The 18,687-nt window shown below is 49.2% G+C and overlaps 1 protein-coding gene across 1 annotated transcript in view; it reads right to left on the reverse strand.

Moving 5' to 3' along the window:
• Positions 1-18,687, reverse strand: part of AHCYL2 (adenosylhomocysteinase like 2) — a 62,015-nt gene that overhangs the window by 27,372 nt on the left and 15,956 nt on the right. The gene's annotated exons all lie outside the window — the stretch shown is intronic.

Below are 18,687 nucleotides of genomic sequence, written 5' to 3' on the forward strand. Positions count from 1 at the left end.
AATGAAGTGATCTTGGTAATTCAGAGCTCCCTGGGCCCTCACACATCCAAATCCAAGTAAACGACGAAGCAAAAGAAGTCCTGAACCGAATCAGGCAGAATTAGAAACAGACTTAAATAAACCCTCTAAGGTTTAAACCCCTTAACACTGCCACCAGCTGGGTTCAGCTTTAGCTGGGACAGCCAGGAGGTGGAAGGAAGCACCAGGAAAGGGAAATTCGGGCAGGGGCCAGGTCAAGGCTCGGATCTGCTTTTGGCTTGTGTTGGCCGACGTCCTTTGACTTTAATCCTTTAGGGAATAGAGAGAGTGGGCAAAAAGGAATTTCACAGGGTCCCAGAATGGTTTGGGTTGGAAGGGATCTTAAGGATCATCCAGTTCCAACCCCTGCCACAGGACACCTTCTCCTATCCCAGGCTGCTCCAATCCCTGCCAAACCCACAAGAGCTGCGTTCTAGCTCAGTTGGGAAGATGGGAATGTTCCAGACGGGATGAAAAGAGAGATTTGGCTCAGTCAGCTCCCACCAAAACACCTCTGAAGGCAACAGCTTCAAGGAGAAGCTGTGGAGCTTTGGAGAGCTGCAGTTCCTTGGATTTAGGAGCCCAAGCTGCATTGAAGTGACAGAAGAGCTGGTGCTTTCAACTTCCAGCAGGAACAAATGATTCCCGATGGAAAACCTCACCTGCAGGGGCACAAGGGGTTAATGAGTGCTGAATGCAGGTGAGGTTTCACCTTTACATTCCAAATGAGGCACTGCTCATCTGACCTGCGGTTTCCATCACAAAGAGCCACCTCGAGCTACTTCTCCGTGCACAAAAAGGTCTGCTTATCCAAGGTTTTCCTGGAAAACTTCCCCGTGCCGACCCCACCAACTCCTCCGGACAGAAGAACAACCCCAGACCAACGTGTTTGCCTCGACTCTTCATCGTTCCCAAGAGAAAATTAAGGGAAGCTCTCCAGAGACTGGGATTTTCTCCAGCCGAGGAGCTCCAGGAATAAGCGATTGGGTGGAAACAGCGAGGAAAGGAGGAAGAAGAGAGAGGTAACAGAGAAACAATCGCGCTTTTGAGTAGAAAAACCACCATTACGGTCCCGAAGAGTGCCCTCACCTGGGCTTTCATCCCCGCTGACTCCCCGTTGACGTTGTATTTCTTCTTGTTGGGCATGGTGGCCCCGCCGGCTGCCCCCGGGCGCGGCTCCCTCCGGAGCAGGGAATGCCCCATTTATATCCGCCAGCCCATCCCGATCCCGCTGATCCTGCCCGCTCCGGTTTCACCGCAGGCGGAGGCAGCCAGGGCGGGAGGCGAAGGGAACCAGTTGGATTTTCAGACTTTTTTTTTGGTTGTTTTTTGGTTTTTTGGCAGACCCCAGGACTTAATGAGGCGTCCCGACAAACAATTCCCGCCTGTGTTTTGTGTGGAATTACAGCGTTCCCTGACCTCCGGAGCTCCGCGGCAGTTTTGAACGTGGCCTGGCTGGTGTGTGCATAACAATGCCTTATTTATGTAACCAGAACATTTCCCTGCTCGCTATAATTAACTCGCTAATTAAGCTCCTTTAACTGGGGTCCTCCCCTCCCCGCTCTCCCTCTTTCCCCCCAATGTCAGATGATTGCGTTAACGGAGCCTCGTTAGAAGGAAATTAACTAATGAGCAACTAAAACAACAGGGGCGTTTGTTGGATGGCAAAGTGGTTTTCAATTATTATTATTTTAATTATCCCGCTCCTCGCTGTGTCCCCCGTGGCAGCCAGGGCAGAGTTTGTCCTTGGAACGGTCCAGACTCCAACATCCATCCCTGTGTTGTTCCAATCCTTTGGGAATTATGGAATCATGGAATGGTTTGGGTTGGAAGGGACCTTAAATCCCATCCAGTTCCACCCCACACCTCCCACCATCCCAGGTTGCTCCAGCCTTGGACACTTGGACACTTCCAGGGATGGAGCACCATGGCTTCTCTGGGCAGGATGTTGAGGGATTTTTATGGGAATTATCTCAGGTAATAAATTATCAGGGATAAAACTCCTTGGATAACAACACCAGCTGCTAAACGAGAATTAAAATGATTGTCCTGCACGGTGTCTGCTCGTTCTACAGCCTTTTAGGCGGGAAGAGATGATCCCAGGAAGAAAAAATGGGAAAAACGAGGGTGGTGAGCTTTGAGGGGCTTTGGTGGGGCTTTGAGGTCTCCTCCAACCCAACCCATGCCGTGATTCCTTCTGTGATTCCAAGGAAAAGGGATCTGGGAAGCAGCAGGGCACCACTGATTGTCCTCAGCACCATTTCTGACTGAATATGGAATTAAAAAGCTCCCCCAGCCCTGACTCTTTCTGTACACCAGATTTACACCGGATTTACCCCAAATCAGATCTGATCCTGCTCCTCAGCAGTTGTCCCGAGGATGGAAAACATTGTCAGGGAAAATTCCTTCCCCAAAATGTTCCTTCCATGGCATTTCCATCTCTAGGGCAGATGTCAAGGAATTCACTAAAAGAGCAAAAATTCCTGAGCTACATGAAAGCAACTCCTGGAGGAATGAATGAGGAAAAAAAGGGAGGGAAAATCCCCCAGAATTCCTGAGTGGTACAATGACTGAAAAATGTGATAAATGGAAATATAAATTATTTCCAATGTGGAAATATCTCAGGGAATAAGAATCTGCGATCAGCATTGCTTTTGTCACTTGACACTGCAGCCCAAGTTGTGTTTTCCAGGTAAATTTTTCATTTTCCACATTATCCTTGGACCTTCTCCTGCAAAATCCTAAGGGACACTTGACTTCAGCTCAGTGTGAGTCAACTCAAAGCCTTTAAAGGGGGTAAAAAACTCATTTCATGGTACCATCAAAGCACAAACTCATTTTCCTGCAGGTTCTCACACCAAGTTACTTAAATCCAAAGGCTTTTCCTGGGAAAGAAACCCCTTTTTTTTTTTTTCCTCAATGAAGGCTGAGTTCAACACATTAAAATTAAGAACCAATATTCTATAAAAATGCTAAAAATGAAAGCTTTTGCTTCATTTCCACCCCAGAGCTCAGGAACCTTCTGTAATTTCTGTGTCAGTCTGGGTCAATCAAATAAAACCAGAGAGAACTGCGCTCAATCCCTGTAAATTGTTTTGTTCTGAGTGTCTTTAATTGATTCTTGGCCATGGATTTCTTTCTTCTTTTTTTTTTTTGGGGGGGGAACAAAGGGAGAAAACAAGAGTTTTCTGAGGGATTAAGCAGCACAAGCTCTCCAGCATTGCTGGAGCTTCCAAATCCACCTGCAAAGAAGCTGGTTTTTCCTGGGAAAGAAATCCCTTTTTTTTTCCTCAATGAAGGCTGAGTTCAACACATTAAAATTAAGAACCAATACTCTATAAAAATGCTAAAAATGAAAGCTTTTGCTTCATCTCCACCCCAGAGCTCAGGAACCTTCTGTAATTTCTGTGTCAGTCTGGGTCAATCAAATAAAACCAGAGAGAACTGCGCTCAATCCCAGTAAATTGTTTTGTTCTGAGTGTCTTTAATTGATTCTTGGCCATGGATTTCTTTCTTCTTTTTTTTTTTTGGGGGGGGAACAAAGGGAGAAAACAAGAGTTTTCTGAGGGATTAAGCAGCACAAGCTCTCCAGCATTGCTGGAGCTTCCAAATCCACCTGCAAAGAAGCTGGGAATTTAAATTTCTGCATGGAATGAGCTAAATGACATCACTTAATGGATGGAACAGCAGGACAAGGTGGTGGCCTTGAATAACTGCCACTGCTTGGTGACAAACTTCCTGGGAAGTCTTTTCCCAATGGAAAAACATCTCATCCATCGATGATGCAGAGAGATAAAATCAATTTACATTTTTTTTAAATAAAGGAGGGTGAAGATGGGTGAGAAATGATTTTGTGCTGTGACATGGGGGGACCAAAGTGATTGTCCTGATGTCCCACTCCAAACCTCATTCCCTATTCCTGAAGGAAAAGTCATTTTCTTGCTGGAGCTGCCAGGGTGGATCCTTCACCTCCTGCTCCTGGTGACACCTGAGAGGTGTTGGGGACACCAGTGTCGGCAGGAGCCAGGCTCCCAACCCTCTCCATGTTGGGAATGAGCCCCAACCCTCAGCCTCACCTCTCCTCACCCACCTCCCGAGCCCGGATCACATCATTCCAGGAGAGGGATTGTCCCAACACGCTCATTCTGGAGTTCCACATCCCCTAAATCCATGTGGGATCCCCCCTGAGCCAAACATTTCACCAGAGCTCAGAGTGCTCAGATTCATCACACAGAGCTCAGCTCCAGGATTAACAACCAGGTTTAACCCTTGTGTGGAAAACACCCAGGGAATGTGCAGGTTAAAGCTGGTTTCAGCCCGAGGATTTGAGAAAGAAAGGCTGGGAATGAGGAGTCGCCCACCTGGGCCACAGCGCTTTTCCAAGGGGGTTGGGAATTCTAACTGTTGATTCTTGAAGGGATCACCCTGATCCCTCAGGTCTGAGCTTTTCTATTTTCACATTCTGACTCCAGTGCTGGATCACGGAATGGTGGAATTCTGGTTGGGAGGGACCTCAGAGCCCCTCCAGTGCCACCCCTGCCATGGCAGGGACACCTCCCACTGTCCCAGGAGACTCCAATGTCCAGCCTGGCCTTGGACACTTCCAGGGACATCTGACAGATAATCCCTTGGAATTGGTGGGAGCAGGGAGGAGAAATCCTTTAAAGAAGAAAACAGCAAACCCCTAGCCCAGGCACTTCCAGTGGGGACAACGGGAAGGACAAGGAAGAGAGAGAAATCTCCTCCCTCAGCAGCCCAATGGGTCCCCTGGGCCATCCCAGCTCTGTTGGTCACAATCCCACAAAAAGCAGGAAAAAGAGGAAATTGCTAATTCCACATTGCTGCATCTTGCAATGAACAGGCCATGGGTGTTTTATAATTTGCAAGTGTGGGATCTCAGCAGCTGGAGCTGGAAAATCCCTGCGGAGTCACCGCCTGCCAGGACACCCCATCCCGAGCCACATCCCGTGGGATCCCACAGCTCCTCCCCACAACCACGCACGGAGTCCTTCCATGACTGCTCAGGGTGCTCAGGAGGTCCAGCTGGGATTCTGGGGAAAATTCCTTCATGGAAAAGGCTGCCCAGCCCTGGAAAAGGCTGCCCAGGGAGGTTTGGAGTCCCCCCCTGGAGGGATTTCAGAGCCGTGTGGATGTGGCACTTGGGGACGTGGGGCAGTGGTGGCCTGGGCACTGCTGGGAATGCTTGGATCCATGGGCTCAGAGGGATTTCCAGCCTCAGGGATTCTGTGAATCCATCAGAGTCCCAAAATATGGGAGAACACACATTTTAAGCTGCGTTCCCAAGAAGCAATCCAAAGGAAGAATAATTATAATTATTATTATTATTATTATTCACTACTAATATAATTTTCCAACATTTGGTTAATAATAAGAGGTGGACATAAAAACAGGGACTCAGCAAGAACATTAAGACCTAAAAGACTCCTTGAAATAATGACCTTAAAGATAATGAGCAATTTAGAACTCGGGCTAATTATTTCTCAAAATGTGGCTGCTCCCTCCCACGCTGACCCGAGGAACCACATAAAATGCAAATGAGCCGAGTTAAAATCCTGATTAAAAATGTTGCTGCAGGACATGACCCTTTGGAGCCCTTTGGAGATGGATTTGATGCCACAGCAGCTTTAAACCATCCATGAACTCATAAAACCGCGCTGGAAAATGAAATTATTGGAACAATAAAAATGAAAAAAAGTCTATTTAAATAAAGTTTTTGACATCTGATCCTGATCCCAGGAGCACCGAATCCATAAAGGAAAAATTAGAGAACACACAGGGAGAGGTTTTGTTTTTCAGGAAAACTCCACATTTTCACAAAGAAAAATCCACATTTATAAATGAAGTTGTGAATGATGTGAAAAGTTTGTCACTGATAACCCTAAAATTTAAATTCATTCCTGATTGTTGATAAAAATATGTTAAAATTTGGGGGAAGGCTGAAAGAACTGTCCCAAAAAATGAGTGAGAGGCAGAATAAGCTGGAATTTTACAATAAAATCCATAAAATTAAGAAAAGGGATAGCAGGGAACATAAAGCTGGATATAAAGGGGAGTAATGATGTCTGAATCCAATGCATGGACAATATTTGTAAATAAAATCAAATTCCTTAGAAGGAGCACCAGATTTCCAACTTTTTATCACATTGATCCAAGTATTTTTAGAAGAACTACCAGGAAGGACAACTTCAAATCCAGAAATTGGAGATGTGAGCAGAAATATAGGAAGAAATAACAAATATTGGTCCATTTTTGGGCCACAGGACACTGACAAACCCCGGGGGACACACGGAGCCAATCCCAGACAGGGAATTCTGCCTTCCAAGCCCTGCCTGGCTTTTTGGAGCTATGTAATTTTATTTTCAGCTGCTTTGGGAATTCTTTCCACTGGAGAAGGAGGGAAAAGTGGATTTAATATTTGGGATCCATTCGAAACTGTTTAAGCACTCAAATGAAGAGTGCTTGGTGCCCTGGAGGGCGTCTGGAAGTTTTAGAGGTTTCATTCCGACGGCAGAATGTAAATTGCTGGTAAAAACTAAGCTGAAAAGGTGGATCTGAGATGAAATTCCAAATCTCCTGGAACACTCTGTGGATTCTCCCACTCCTCCTCCCCGCCAGTGCAAAATTCCTATAAAAATTAGTTGTGAATACAACGGGTTTGGGGTGACCAGGGGGGATCATCCCCCGACACTTGGCCGTTATTAACGAGGCAATTCATTCATGCCAATGACGCTCGTTAATCTCCCAGCTTAACGAGCCTCATTCCAGCTAAATGCTGGAAATAAATATCCTGAAGTTCTGACCAGGAATTCAGCTGGCCAGTGCTGGTTAAAGGCAGCAGGTCAGTAACTCACCATCCACTCTGGAAGCTGGAAGGCGCCGGCGTCGCTGTCCCACATCTCCCACGGCGAATCCCTCCACGCTCACATCTGGGAATGCATTGGGATGCACTGGGAATGCACTGGGATGCACTGGGAATGCACTGGGATAGCCCCACAGCTCACAGAGCCCTCAGGGACAGATGTCCCACAGAGAGGTCCCTCAGGATCCGGCCTCGCGCTCGGGGCAGCGATGGTTCCTCATTCCTGCTCCAAATCCCAAACCCGGGAAGGGCTCGGATCCAGCCTGGTTTCACAGCCCTGATTTCCCACCAACCCCGGCTCTGCTCAGAGTCTGAGTCAGGAACAGCCTGGCTGTGGCGTGGGGGACGTGTCCATCCATCACCTGCTGATGATCTCAGCCCGGTGTCCCCAAAATTCCAATGTCCCCATGAATCCAGCAGCGATGTCCTGCAGGCACACCGGGATTCAGACCTGGAGGCTTCCAGCACTGAGGATTTCACTCGGCACCACCAAAATTCCTGCAGCCTCAACCCAAAAAGTGCAGGGATGCCTCAAATCCTGACCGAAGCTCAGCTCCGGCTCCATCTGGTTGGGAATGAGCTCCACATTCCAAGGGGAATTCTTCTAAAGGATCGATCTGGTTGGGAATGAGCTCCACATTCCAAGGGGGATTCTTCTAAAGGATCGATCCGGTTCAGAATGAGCTCCACATTCCAAGGGGAATTCTTCTAAAGGATCAATCCAGTTTGGAATGAGCTCCACATTCCAAGGGGAATTCTTCTAAAGGATCGATCCAGTTTGGAATGAGCTCCACTTTCCCAGAGGAATTATTCTAAAGGATCGACCCGGTTCGGAATGAGCTCCACATTCCAAGAGGAATTCTTCTAAAGGAGCGATCCAGTTTGGAATGAACTCCACTTTCCCAGAGGAATTATTCTAAAGGATCCACCCGGTTCGGAATGAGCTCCACGTTCCAAGAGGAATTATTCTAAAGGATCCACCCGGTTCGGAATGAGCTCCACGTTCCGCGGTGAAGGCTTTTAAAGGACAAGAGCAGGGACACGGAGCTGCTGGAAGGGCTGCAGCTCCCTCTGCTGAGCAGAGAGGACAGGAAGGAACATTTGGAAAGGGATCTTCTGCACAATTCCACTCCAGACCGGACACAAACACAATCCTGCCCCTCGGCGGGATGAAGGCTTGAGCTGAGGTTTCATCTTAACCAAAATTCACTCAGAATTCCACATTTCCAAGGAAAAGCTTTCTGAGCCCCCGGATTGTTGGCAGTGCCAGGGTGAAGGTGGAGCTGGGAGCATTTCCCCTTCTTCTTCTTCTCCTTTGGAATTCCCGTTCTCTGCTGGGAATGTCTGGGAGTTTGTTATATTTGGGGTGGTATTTTCCCACTGTTGGCAGTCCCCCCTTCCAGATGGGAAGAGGCTTCTGGTCACCACTGCCTTGGGACCGTCCCATTCCCATCTCCATGAACGCCAGGAAAAAGGAAACGTGGGATTTGCCCAGCACGGATATTCCCAGGGTGACAAAGTATTCCCAGAGCTCCTGCTGTCCTTGCACACTGGGCATTCTTTCCTCCATGGAAAACATGGAATCATAGAGGCTGGAAAAGCCTTTGGAGACCATGGAGTCCAACCCAGCACTACCAAGGCCACCACTGACCCTGTCCCCAAATGCCACATCCAGGTGGCTTTGAAATCCCTGCAGGGATGGGGACTCCAGCCCTGCCCTGGGCAGCTGTGCCAGGGGTGGACAAAACTTTCCAGGAAGGAATTTTCCCAATATCCAACCTAAACCTTCCCTGGAACTTCTCCACTGTCCTTTCCATGGGGTCAGTCTTTCAGAACCTCCCTTTCCATGGGGTCAGTCCTTCAGGAACTGCTCCAGCCTGGATCCCTTTTCCATGGGGTCAGTCTTTCAGGAACTGCTCCTTTTTCATGGGATCAGTGCTTCAGGAGCTGCTCCAGCCTGGTGTCCCTGTGGGGTCACAAATCCCAGCAGGAATCTGCTCCAGCCTGGGCCCCTCTCTCCATGGATCCACAGCTCCTGCCAGGACCCTGCTCCAGCAGGGCCTTCCCATGGGATCACAGCCTCCTCGGGCATCCCCTGCTCCGGTGTGGGCTCCTCCAGGGGCTGCAGGGGGATCTCTGCTCCCCCATGGACCTCCCTGGGCTGCTGGGCTCAGCTGCCTCTCCGCAGGCTGGGAATCTGGGAATCTCTGCTCCAGCACCTGCCCCTCCTTCACCCCTGGGGAGCTGCTCCTCTCACATCCTTCTCATCCTCTCTCCCACTGGTGTCTCATTTTCCCTCCTGAATTTGTTCCAGAGGTGCTCCCACCGCCCCTGACGGATCCAGTCCCAGCCAGTGGTGGGTCCAACATGGAGCTCCTCACAGAAGCCACCCATGTCCCTTGTCCCTGTCCCCATCTCTGTGTCCAGTGCTGGGTGTCCCAGGACAGGAGAGGAACCTGGAGCAAGCCCAGGGCAGGACCACGGTGGCGGCCAAGGGAGAAGCTGGAGAATGCTCATCCTGGAGAAGCTGGGAATGCTCATCCTGGAGCGAGGACATCTCGGCACAAGAGCACGTGTACGGTGCCAAGACCTGAGGAGAGGTGGGGACAAAGCCAGGATCTCCTCAGTGGTGACCCAGAGTGGGCAAGAGCCAGCGGGGACAAACAGGAACACAAGAAATTCCTGGTTTTCCTGGGAGGATGACACTGCTCAGGCACAGGACACCCTGTGGAGGCTCCATCCTTGGAGAAACCCAACACCTGATGGGATTTGGGCATGGCCAACCTGCCCCAGGTGGCCCTGCTGGACTTGATCCCCTGAGACCTTCCTGGGAAGTTTGATCCAACAAAACATTCCAATGTATTAAACCCCGAGTTGTTTCCATTTTCCACTGCAAACCTTTCCAGTTTGGGATAATCTCTCAGATCAGGAATTTCAGCAGGAGGGGTGTGTTCCCATCACTTCCCATCTGGGCCTTACAAGCTTATTTTAGGAAAAAAAACAAACTAAAAACTGTGGATGATGAGTATTTAAGCTCCTGTGAAGTTTTAGACGAGATGCAGCTTTAGGTCAGAATGAGGAAATCAGGATTTTCCTCCTTCCCTACCATGATCCCTGAAAACACCAGAACAAAACTCCCCTGATGCTCCCCAACCTTTAACTCCCTGTGGATGGTGACTTCCAATTCCCTGACTCAAACCAAGGTTTATTTTAAAAAATTCAGGAAATGCCAGCAGTGATCTGCTTGGAAAAGCTGCTCCAAGTCCCAGCTCTGGGAAAAGGGAGAGCAATTAGGAAAAGCTTTAAAACCCTACTTCGATTAATAAATCACTCAGGGCTGAGTTTCAGCAAAGACCACTCCAAAAAATTCCAAAATCCAAAAACCAGCAAAGAACAGCCCAAAACCTCAGTAAATATAAAATTCCCAGTATCCAGAGGTTGAACGGGATTAAAGCTCTGATTGGAGAACAAGAATTAGGAATTACTGCCCAAATCCTCAAAAATGGAGGGATTGCCATCCCTGCTGAAAGCCGGGCCGGATTCCGTGAGAGAAGGGTGGGATCAAAGCCGGGCTGCTGGAAGAAAGAGGGAATGGGATGAATTCCAGCCGAGAGGCTGCAAGAGCCCCACGCAGGCACGAGGGGGAGCGAGAGCCTGCGGGAAAATCCCAACCTTTTCAAGGATGCAGGAAAAGGGCAGCAAGCAGAGAGGCTGCGAGGAGTATCCATGACAGGGCATTTCAGGGATTTCTTCCAACTGCAAATGCCATCGGCTGCTGGGGAATGGAAGATTGGGACGGGATTCAGAGCCTGTCCCTGGATGGAAGGTGAGGGGGTTGTCCCCATTTGTGTCCTGGTGTTCCTGAGCTGCACGTCCCCACCAAGGGTTCCAGCCACAGCTCACCGGGAGCTCTCCAGCTCTCCCCTTCCCTTGGAATTCCAGTAAATCCAGCACTGGTGAGGTCCCATCTCAAATCCTGGGGCCCTCACAAGACCTGGAGGGACTGGAGCATGTCCAGGGCAGGGAATGGAGCTGGAGCACCTGGAGAAGGGTCTGGAGAACTTTGGAGAAGCCATGGAATTGGATCACTGGGACAAGAATCAGAGATGGAAGTTTGGGAGAGAGCTGGGAGCTTTCTTCAGGCTTTGATGTGTGGTGGGAAGTGGAAGAGAAGAACTAAAAATGAAATTCAATCATAAACCAAGACTTTGGGGTAAAGTGTCCCTGGCTAAGGAGGAGGAGGTGGTGGCCAGAAATGGTGAATTCCATGTTTGGAAAAAACAATGGACACACAGAGCTCACCGAGTGTAGTTGAGCAGCCTGGTTTGGTGAGAGGAATTTCACAAGAATTCCTGCTGGAAGCCCACAGAATCCTGGAATGGTTAGGGTGGGAAGGGATCTCAAAGTCCTCCCAGGGCCACCCCTGCCACAGCAAGGATGGGGTTTGGAAGCTGGAAGGTGTCACCAGGAGCTGGAATGGGACGGGCTTGAAGGTCCCTTCCCACCCAAACCATTCCCTGACTCCACAGTTCTCATCCCAGGGAACCTCTCCAAAACCCAAAAGCTGATGAGAAAACCCTGCCCTGCCCCACCACCCACCCAGATTTGGGTGTTTGGGATGGAACAGCCTCCCTGAGATCCCGTGCTCGGAGCTATCTCATCAATTCCCAGTTCCCAGTTCCAGGGGTCACTGCTGGAAACCAAGCCTGTGCCTGGGCAGCTGGGTGACACCGGGACTGTCCCCACAGCCAGAGGGAAGGGGGTGGCTCCAGCTCCCAGCTAAACGGAAACGGAGTTAATGAGCAGAGCTTTAATCAGTGGAGCTTGGTGTAATGAGGAACGGGGCCCCGGGACCAGGGAATGACAGCCCAGTGCTCCCTGAGCTGCCTCTTTCCCATGGGAATGAACTTAACGGGGTCTCAAAGGGGAGGCAACAACCCTTCAAATCCCAGATTAAGGACTGGGGACACAAATCCAGCTTTTCCTCGGGTTTGTCGCCATTCAGGAACGCTGGAGCAGAGGAGATCCGAGGGAAGATCAGAACAGGATGGAACATGGAGAAGAAACCCATTCTCTCATTAATACTGCTCATGAACCTGCACAAAGCCAGGCCTTGTTGAGCCAGGTTTAATTCCAGTGCGTGGTGGATAAAAACAAACCCACCCGAAATGCCAAGGGTTCATCTCCAGTTTATTCCAAGGGCTCAGCCCCTGCAGATCCAGGAGTTCTCAGAGCACTTTTCCCAGGCCAATCCTGGAAAAACTCCTCACAGATTTGCTCCAACCCCCACCCCAGCTCCTTCCCCAACCCTTCAAGGAGCTCCCGAATCCCTTGGAGATTTCCATGGATGCTCCCAGCTGAAGGATGTAAGGTTTTTTTTTTCCCAAGGTCAAAGCTCCAAACTGGAACAATCTCAACCCTTTTTACCCTCAGTGAGTCCCCGTTCTGTCATCCCCTGGCTTATTTTGGGTTTTAAACCTCAAATTTCCAAAGTTTCACCCCCCTGACACAGAGTCCATGATCCCAGGCTGCTCCAACCTTTCCTTGGGCACTGCAGGGATGCAGGGGCAGCCCCAGCTGCTCTGGCAATTCCAGCCCAGCCAGGAATTCCTCATGGCCAAGATCCCATCCATGGCTGCCCTCTGGCACTGGGAGCCATTCCCTGTGTCCTGTCCCTGCAGGCCGTGTAGTCAGGACTGCTCTGAAATTTATCCACTTTTTAAAAGTTAATTTTTGTATTTTAAACCAATTTAAATCAGGATTGGATCCTTCCCCTTCCTTGTGACTTAGACAAATCCCTGTTTTTAAGGGAAATCACTTAGTTCTTGCAGAAATTACAAATAATTCAATTTATCTCCCCCTTCCTGTGCTGAAGCAAAGCTCAAACCTGACCCAGGCTGGCATTTTTTACACTGGGAATGTCTTTTTGCCATTAAGGACAAAATATTCCAGCATGGGAATGAATAATGGAATTTTACAGATCCTCATGACTCTCCCCTGCACCAAGAGGAAAAGGACAGAGCAGGGATAAAATATGAAATATAAACTCAGTTATTAATTTGGAATTGCTGAGGGGGAATGAAACAAAGCACAGAGAGGGAGGGGAGGAATTACTGGAAATCCTGTGTTTTCCCCAGGTTAATTCCTGAGCGGAATGGAGTCTGACAAGCACAATTAAGAGCCGTTAATTTGGGGGTTTTAATCACTCAGCACCCAAGGCTGGCCAGAGCCCGGGGCTGGGAGAGCCCAAAATGTTCCTGGGAGCGTGGGGAGCCATGGAAAAGCTGGGCCCTGCTGGGAATGGTCATCTTCCTGAGCTCCAAGGGATTCCCACAGTCAGGAATGCTCCACCTGGTTTCCTCCTCTCCTTATCCCAAGTGCTGGCACTGAGCACTGGTGGTGCCCAAATCCACCCAAAAGTGAGTTTCCTTGACTGTCCCAAAATAGGATTTTGGGGAAAGGTGAATTATTTGAATATTCAGAGTTATTTTCAAACAGCTAGATTGCTCTGGAAGACAAATCTGCCCCAGCTTTCTCACAAATTTGGAGTGATTTCACATTTTAATCCGAAAATGGTTTTGGGTGGGAAGGGACCAAAGCTCATCCCGTTCATCCCTGCCATGGGTGGGGAAATTCCCCTATCCCAGGGTGCTCCAAACCCTCACTGTAACACACTGAATTTACCATCATTTCCTTGGATTTATGGAAAAGATGATAAAATCTAAATTTTTTTGGCAGATTCTGGGATGCAAACAGCCAAAAGTGCTGATGCCACCACCTCAAACAACTCCAGGGAAGTTCCCAGCTCCTCCAGTCTGCCCAGTGAAGAATTTTTGGGTGTTCCCAATCTGATTCAGTCAAAATTAACTAAAATCATTGTTTGCTGACCAGGCAGGTCCCAGCAGGGGCAGAAGGAGTCTTGAGATCCCCGGGGAGTTTTGGGAGACAACCCCAGCCCCCGCTGGCACTGTAACACACTGAACTTACCATAATTTCCTTGGATTTATGGAAAAGATGCTAAAATCTAAATTTTTTTGGCAGATTTTGGGATGCAAACAGCCAAAAGTGCTGATGCCACCACCTCAAACAACTCCAGGGAAGTTCCCAGCTCCCTCTCCCAGGGCTGCTCCCCATCCCTCCACCCCAGCCTGGATCTGGGGCTGGAATTGCCCAACCCAGCTGCAGGATCTGCCCCTGGCCTTGCTGATCCTCACGAGGTTTGCACACAGCCCAGCTGAGAGTGCATTTTTATTCAGTGTTTATGGCACTTTTAGAGCTTTCATTTTAACAATTCTAATGGGTTTTCTCCTCAGAAATCCTAATCAGTTTCTCCCAAAGGCTCAACAGGCAGCATCACCTCCTCCAGGTCCCCTCTTCTCCTCATTTCAGCTTCCCCGTGCACAGGCAATAAAATTATAATTTCCAAGGAAGTGAAAAGCTTTTGGAATTTGCAGGAGCATCTGAGCCCTTCACAAAAGGTGCTGCAGCTCCTTTTCACTGCAGCTGAACTCCAGAGCTGGGCCTGTCCTCAGCAGCATTCCCAAGAGAAAATGGGATTTAATGAGTGTTGCAGGAGGAAAAACTGAAAGGAGCAATTTGAGAGCCACGAATTTCTAAGGAGCAGCAGATTTAATGAAGAATGTCCTCGCATTTCAAGGAAACCCACGGAGATAATGGCAGCAAAAGGCTGAGAAATTCAAAGTGTGGGGGCTTGAAAAGGAAGGGTGGAAAGGCCAGGCTGGTGGAGGTGTGGGAAGAGAGGCACAGGAAGGGAAGAGAAGAACCAGGTGGGATCACAGCACAGTTTTCCAGCTGGAAGAGAAAATCTCTGGTATTTGTTCACCTGAGTGATGATATCTGCTTATCTCAGATGATATCTGAGGCTGGATCAAGGTGCAAAAAGAGGGTGAAGGATTTTTAAGACACACAAATAATAACAGCAAATAATAGTTTTGGTGGAATCACAGCCAGGAATTTGGGTTGGAAGGGACCCTGAAGGGATCCAGTTCCACCCCTCTGCCACACACAGGGACAATCTCCACCACCCCAGGCTGCTCCCAGCCCTGTCCAGGGACACTCTGAGATTTTAGATCAGAGGAAATCTCACTCAAGCAGCACTCATGGCTCTCTGCACGCCGTTCCACCTGCAGCAGGAATTGTTTTGGCACAGGGATCCCTCACCCCAGGGGCTCAGCTGTGCACTGGGAGATCTCTGCCAAGAAGGGGAAAATGAGAATTTTGAGCTTGGTCAAGATCCTGGCAGTTTTGGTTCTGGGCACTAAAAGCAATTTTTTAGGAAAATAAAAAAATTTTTAAAAAATCTCTTTTTTAGGCAGATTTTTGCTGTTAAATGCACCTAAAATACAGAAGTGTGTGTAGAATTATGGTTATTTCCCTGGGCACTTCCTTCAAGGCATTCTTACACAATGCACAACTGAAATAAATAAATCTAAAATTCCAACAAACCCTCTGACAAAGGAGAGGGAGCCAAGGAAGAAGGTGATTCCTCAGCCTGGAACCTGTTCTAAAGGCCAGGATGTTGCCTTTGTATCCACGTTCCCAAATTAATTTGGGGGAGGAGAGAAAGGTCAAGACAATAAAATCACATTAATGGCATTTTTTTTTTCATTCTCAGCCATCCAAGCCTTTCATTTTTGTTTTCCTCATGCCCTGAGAGTCACTGGCAGGTCAGAAAATATTTCAGTTAATGAGATTAGAGCAGCCCTAATTAATTTGTGTTTCTTCCCTTTGCCAACACCCTCAGTCTGAGTGAGATCTGGAAAGGGCTCCACGTGTTTGGGGCAGCTGAAATAATCCCATCACAGCTGTGAATTTCATTAAGTTAATAGCAAAGTTAAAATCAAACTGGTTTTAGAGAGAGAAATTGGCTGTACTGGTGAAGCACGGGCTGTGCAGGTATTGAAGTGAAGAGAATTGAACTCAATGTTCTTAACATGACACAGAAAACAGGGAATGCTGTGAGGGAAAGCATCCCAAAGTTCTTGTCCATCCCAAAGCTCTCTCTCCATCCTAAAGCTCTCTGTCCATCCCAAAGTTCTTGTCCATCCCAAAGCTCTCTGTCCATCCCAAAGCTCTCTGTCCATCCCAAAGCTCTCTGTCCATCCCAAAGCTCTCTGTCCATCCCAAAGCTCTCTGTCCATCCCAAAGCTCTCTGTCCATCCCAAAGCTCTCTGTCCATCCCAAAGCTCTCTGTCCATCCCAAAGCTCTCTGTCCATCCCAAAGCTCTCTGTCCATCCCAAAGCTCTCTGTCCATCCCAAAGCTCTCTGTCCATCCCAAAGCTCTCTGTCCATCCCAAAGCTCTCTGTCCATCCCAAAGCTCTCTGTCCATCCCAAAGCTCTCTGTCCATCCCAAAGCTCTCTGTCCATCCCAAAGCTCTCTGTCCATCCCAAAGCTCTCTGTCCATCCCAAAGCTCTCTGTCCATCCCAAAGCTCTCTGTCCATCCCAAAGCTCTCTGTCCATCCCAAAGCTCTCTGTCCATCCCAAAGCTCTCTGTCCATCCCAAAGCTCTCTGTCCATCCCAAAGCTCTCTGTCCATCCCAAAGCTCTCTGTCCATCCCAAAGCTCTCTGTCCATCCCAAAGCTCTCTGTCCATCCCAAAGCTCTCTGTCCATCCCAAAGCTCTCTGTCCATCCCAAAGCTCTCTGTCCATCCCAAAGCTCTCTGTCCATCCCAAAGCTCTCTGTCCATCCCAAAGCTCTCTGTCCATCCCAAAGCTCTCTGTCCATCCCAAAGCTCTCTGTCCATCCCAAAGCTCTCTGTCCATCCCAAAGCTCTCTGTCCATCCCAAAGCTCTCTGTCCATCCCAAAGCTCTCTGTCCATCCCAAAGCTCTCTGTCCATCCCAAAGCTCTCTGTCCATCCCAAAGCTCTCTGTCCATCCCAAAGCTCTCTGTCCATCCCAAAGCTCTCTGTCCATCCCAAAGCTCTCTGTCCATCCCAAAGCTCTCTGTCCATCCCAAAGCTCTCTGTCCATCCCAAAGCTCTCTGTCCATCCCAAAGCTCTCTGTCCATCCCAAAGCTCTCTGTCCATCCCAAAGCTCTCTGTCCATCCCAAAGCTCTCTGTCCATCCCAAAGCTCTCTGTCCATCCCAAAGCTCTCTGTCCATCCCAAAGCTCTCTGTCCATCCCAAAGCTCTCTGTCCATCCCAAAGCTCTCTGTCCATCCCAAAGCTCTCTGTCCATCCCAAAGCTCTCTGTCCATCCCAAAGCTCTCTGTCCATCCCAAAGCTCTCTGTCCATCCCAAAGCTCTCTGTCCATCCCAAAGCTCTCTGTCCATCCCAAAGCTCTCTGTCCATCCCAAAGCTCTCTGTCCATCCCAAAGCTCTCTGTCCATCCCAAAGCTCTCCATCCATCCCAAAGCTCTCTCTTGACTGCTTAGGCAGAAAAGGGTTCTGGGAATAAAATTATGGATAGATACAGTGGAAGCAGTGGAAAATCAGGCTGGAAGTCCGACCCAAGCCAGCGCAGCCAGCAGGAGGAAGAAGGATTGATGGCACCCCAGCACATCCCCATTATCCAGGGAATGAGCCCTGGGAAAAGAGAGTGGCCTCAGCCTGGGTCAGGGCAGGCCCAGCTCGGAGATTTGGGATAATTTTCCATGGAAAGGGTTGGGACAGCTGCAGAGCTGGAGTCCCCATCCCTGGAGGGATTTCAAAGCCACCTGGATGTGGCACCTGGGGACACGGGCAGTGCCGGCCTTGGCAGTGCTGGGGATGGTAGGACTGTGAGCTCCAAGGGCTTTTCCAACCCCAGCAATTCCAGGATTCCCAGACGATCCTGCTGTTAGCACCTCTCAGTCTCCATCCCTGCCTCTTTCCCCACCAAACTTTGGGAACCCCAGAGCATTCCCAACCCTTCTCCCCGCTCTCCTGAAGCAGCCTCACCCCTCACCCCCGGCAGCTCTGCCTTTAAATTTGTGACATTACAGCCTTTAAAACACACCAAAAAAACCCCTCAAACCACCCCAAATGTATCAAAATCCAACTTTTCCTGAAGGCTCTTCCCTCCCCTGCGGTTCCCACAGCCCAGGGGCGCAGCTCAGGGTGATCCTGAGTCTCTGTGGCATTTCCTGCCCGGCTGAGCCCTGCCCACGGTGCCAGTGTGTGTTCAGGGATTATTCTGTTTATTTAAAGGATTCCAAACACCAGCTTTTCTCACACAGCTTAAGCCTTTCCTCCCCTGATCTCTCCAACTGAAATTTGGGTGCTGTGGAAGGCAAATCAGCCCATTGCTAAGCTTTTCCAGCAGATCTTTGATGTTTTTAGCCCTCCCAGCAAGACCCTCACATCACAACTTCCCTTTAGAGCCCAGAGTCCTTACAGGGCTCAGTAATTCCTCTGTAGATAAATAACTGTAAACAACAACAAATTTCTGTCCTTTTCTGTGCTCTCCCCATTCCAAGACAAAATTTTGTTGTGTCAGAGAATCACGGAATGGTTTTGGTGGGAAGGGACTTTAAAATTGAGTTTTTTTCCATGGGTAGGAACACCTTCCCCTATCCCAGGGTGCTCCAAAACCTGGCCTGGGACACTTCCAGGGATGGAGAACCCACAACTTCCCTGGGCAAAAAGGTTCCTGGGAATGCAGGGGAGAGAAAAGAACATCTGAAAACCAGCCAGAGCTCCACGTGAGAGGGACTTCGGGAGAGCCAGTCCCTCAAAGGACTGATAAAAACAAAAATAAACTCCAAGTCCTCGCTCACCTTTCTGCCTCACCCCACACTGACTCCTCACTCCCCTGCACGACCAAAGATTTTGGCTTTTGA

This window comes from Pyrgilauda ruficollis, unplaced genomic scaffold (assembly GCF_017590135.1).
Source record: "Pyrgilauda ruficollis isolate IOZ18807 unplaced genomic scaffold, ASM1759013v1 scaffold241, whole genome shotgun sequence".
Classification (NCBI taxonomy): domain Eukaryota; kingdom Metazoa; phylum Chordata; class Aves; order Passeriformes; family Passeridae; genus Pyrgilauda; species Pyrgilauda ruficollis.